Raw genomic sequence first — 4,536 nt, 5'->3', positions numbered from 1 at the left:
CACGGGCTCATACTCCAATATATGTGTCGAGTTTCGAATATACTTTCGGAAATTTGACACATGGAAAATATTGTGAACTCCCGCGAGTCTCGGTGGCAGCGCGAGCTTGTATGCTACCGCACCCACACGTTCCAATATCTCAAACGGTCCAACATAACGGGGACTTAGCTTCCCGCGGACCCCAAAACGCTTTACTCCTCGCATCGGCGACATTCTCAAAAACACACGGTCTCCAACCGTGAACTCTAAATCCTTTCTTCTCTTGTCGGCATAACTCTTCTGCCTAGATTGCGCCGTGATTAACCGTTGACGGGCAAGGCGGACCTTCTCCTCCGCCTCCCGCACCACATCCGGGCCAAGAGCCGCTCTCTCGCCCACGTCGCTCCAATGGATAGGAGAACGACACTTACGTCCATATAGTGCCTCAAATGGCGCCATCGCTATGCTCTCTTGATAACTATTGTTATAGGCGAACTCCGCCATTGGCAAGAAATCATGCCATCCTCCGTTGTAGTCTAGCACACACGCTCGAAGCAAGTCCTTGAGGATTTGTATTGTCCACTCCGACTGTCCATCACTCTGAGGGTGAAACGCTGTGCTAAAGTCGAGCCGCGTGCCTAGCGCGTCTTGCAAGCTCTTCCAGAAATGGGATGTGAACCTGGGGTCTTGATCCGATACGATTGATACCGGAACTCCATGAAGTCTCACAACCTCGTCGAGATACACTTGAGCTAACTTGTCTCCCGACCACGTAGTATGTATCGGCAAGAAGTGTGCCGACTTTGTCAATCGATCCACTATCACCCATATCGCATCGTGTCCGCCTTGCGATCGAGGCAAACCAGTAACAAAGTCCATCGCTATATCTTCCCATTTCCAAACAGGTATTGATAGACTTTGTAGCTTTCCCGCCGAAAATCGGCGCTCTGCTTTTACCTGTTGGCACGTTAGACATTGCGCCACGAACTGCCCAATATCTCTTTTCATACCCGACCACCAATAATGGTCTTTCAAGTCTTTGTACACTTTAGTGCCGCCGGGGCGTATGTTATAAGGGGATTGATGCGTTTCTTGCATGATCGCCCTTCGCAACTCGTCATCTTTAGGCACACACCATCGATTTCGAAATCGAAGCGCGCCGTCAGCTCCAATGCCAAAGTCTTCGGCATTGTTGTTCTCAACTTCCCCTCGCATCTTTTGAAGATAAGGATCTGAAGCTTGAAGATCCTTGATCCTTTCCAATAGTGTCGGTTGCACAACTAGTGCGGCGAGTGTAGCCGGCACTCCCGGCGCTACCACTTCCAACCCAAATCTTTTCATTTCTTTTTGCAACAGCGGTTGAGGCGTAACTGCCATCGCCAAACTCTCCGCCGACTTTCTACTTAGAGCATCGGCCACAACATTGGCTTTCCCGGGGTAGTATAGTATAGTGACATCGTAGTCCTTCAACAACTCCAACCACCGCCGTTGGCGCATATTCAACTCCTTCTGGGTGAATAAGTACTTGAGACTCTTGTGATCGGTGTATACCTCACAATGTTCACCATACAGGTAATGCCTCCAAAGCTTTAGCGCGAAGATCACCGCGGCTAACTCGAGGTCGTGAATCGGATAGTTTTTTTTCATAACTCTTTAATTGGCGCGATGCATATGCAATGACTCGCCAATTTTGCATTAATACACACCTGAAATCAACATAAGAGGCATCACTATACACTACGAAAATCTCTCCCGGAGTCGGCAAAGCAAGCACCGAGGTCGACGTCAACCTGTTCTTTAACTCGTCGAAGCTTCGATCGCAATCGTCGCTCCACACGTATCTTACTCTTTTATGCGTAAGGCGCGTTAGTGGAGTGGTTATCTTGGCGAACCCCTCCATGAACCGCCGATAGTAGCCCGCAAGTCCAAGAAAACTGCGGACCTCCGCTACATTTGTCGGGCGAGGCCAATCCTTTATTGCCTCTACTTTCTTCTGGTCTACCGACACTCCGTCGCCCGACACCACATGTCCTAAGAATGTGACCTCCTTTAGCCAAAAGTCACACTTCTTCAACTTTGCATAGAGCTTCTCCTGTCTGAGTATTTGCAACACCGCTCTCAGATGCTCTTCGTGCTCCTCTTCGCTTTCCGAGTAGACCAATACGTCGTCCATAAATACCACGACGCATCGATCCAACAACGGCCTGAAGACTCGATTCATTAGGTCCATAAATGCTGCCGGAGCGTTAGTAAGCCCAAACGGCATTACCGTAAACTCATAATGGCCATACCGCGTACGGTACGCCGTCTTGTGCACATCCTTCGGCCTAATCTTTAATTGATGATACCCCGACTAGAGATCAATCTTCGAATACACCTTGGACCCTTGCAACTGATCGAATAGATCGTCAATCCTTGGCAACGGGTACTTATTCTTTATCGTCACTTTATTCAACTCGCAATAATCTACGCAAAGTCGAAGGGTGCTATCCTTTTTCTTCACAAATAGCACCGGAGCTGTAAGGTGCCGGACCTCTAAAACTATTAAGTTACGTGTATATTCGATTGGGGAGCTATTTGAATGGTTCCGGTGAAGTTCGGTGAAGTTCGGGAGCTATCGGGTGTTTCGGTGCGCGTAGGCGCGGAAATGGAACCCGAAAGGCTATGTTGGGCCGTGAGCTAAATTCGGCATTAGCGAGGATGGAAAGATGATGAAAACATGTTTGAAAACATGTTTGGAGAGTCTCGGTTCGATTTGAGACGAATCGGAGGTCAAACGAACAAAAACGGGCGAAAACGGAGCGAAAACGGACGAAGCTGAAAATTGGCTAAGTCTGGGCTGGAGGTCTCTCTGGGACCGGTCCCAGGTAGAGAGACCGGTCTCTCAGAGACCGGTCCCTCATGTAGAGACCGGTCCCCGAACCCCGAAAATGCCGAGTTCGGGCTGTTGCAAGAAGAGGCTTGTTGAGGGACTTATATGCAATTGTGGCATGGGTTAAGTGTATAGAGAGGGTTAGAACACCTCTCTCTCTCTTTCCCTCACCGTTTCAACCCCAAACCCCTCTCTCTCTTTCTAAACGAAGAAGGAAGAAGAGAAGAAGAAGAGGAAGGAGAAGAAGAGAAGAAGAAGAAGAAGGAGAAGAAGATCAAGAAAGGGGATCTTCAACCTCTCCTTCGTCTTCCTCGCGCTTGGAGCAACCTAGAGAGGTAAGCTTTGTTACCCTCTCATGGTAGATCTCTAGAAATAAGTCTAATTGCTCTAGAAATGGATTTAGTAGGCTCCTTTGATGCTAGATAGGTGTTTATTGCATGAATCGGAGATCGATTTAGTGGTTTTTGCCGTAGTCGCAAACTAGGGCTCAAAAATGGGATTTTTGTAAATAGATGGGTTTGATCTCATTTAACCCTCTGTAAACCTAATTGGGGGTATAACGAACGCGTTGGTGCGCTCGGTTCGACGATACGACGAGTGTACGCGAAGTTATTGACGAAACGATCTGTTTTGGTACAGATAGCCGCAGCACGCGAGATAAGCCTCCAAAAATCATGAGAATGGATCGGGAGCATCGTGGTGTCGTGGAATAAACCCCAGAATAGACGGATCGCCGATTGGTGGCCGTTCGGGTGGTCGCGCAAGAGTTCGAGCCGAAGCGGGTGTCGAGTGCCGCGGGAGGCCGATTGCAAGTGTCGACGAGCAATCGGAACGCGTGTTAAGGTGGGTTGTGTTTACCGAAGCGACTAGGTCGCCCTTTATGTCTAAGCGAGTTAAGAATCCATGTTGATGCATATAATGTAATTACTAGATGATAATGCATAGTGACATAATGAGAATATATATATGCATAATAATGGAATATTTATATGCTTGTAGAATATATGCTAGCTAATTGCATGGTTATATGATGCTAGGAGAGGCATGATAACATAGTAAGTATAATGTAAAGAATGCAAGATGATGCATGTAGTTGATACTAAATATATGTATGCGAACTGTAGAATACTCGATATGACAAATAGGATGCCAAGTAGATCGAGTGGCATTAACCTAGTGTTAATAAACATAGGTCGAACATAGATGACATTGAACCTAGTGTTGTTGAACCTAGGATAAATAACGAGTGGCATCTAACCTAGTGTTAAAGAACATAGGTTGAGTATGAACCTAGAGTCGGGATCTAGGTGTGTGGCATCTAACCTAGTGTTAAAGAACATAGGTTGAGAACTGAACCTAGAGTTAAGGTAAACCTAGGTTGTGGCATCGAGGCATTAGACCTAGAGTCTGTTGGACCTAGGGTGGAAAGTGCATTGGACCTAGGTAGGTCAACAGTATAGGGTTGGATATGGACCCTTGACTTGTGAAGTCGATTCCGGAATCCCAGTACTTGTGAACTCAATAGTTCTTGGACCGCGGGTGTATGCGGCGATGTTCCTCTCCCACCGGAAAGAACTTTGAGGATTATGACTAAGTAAGAGCAAAGAGCGCTAGGGTGTAAGGCATGTTCCTCTCCCTATCGGGGATCTTGGCTATGGGTGTACGCGGCTATGTTTCCTCTCCCA

The sequence above is a fragment of the Ananas comosus genome, unplaced genomic scaffold (assembly GCF_001540865.1).
Source record: "Ananas comosus cultivar F153 unplaced genomic scaffold, ASM154086v1, whole genome shotgun sequence".
Classification (NCBI taxonomy): domain Eukaryota; kingdom Viridiplantae; phylum Streptophyta; class Magnoliopsida; order Poales; family Bromeliaceae; genus Ananas; species Ananas comosus.
Note: the sequence above shows the minus strand (reverse complement) of the source record.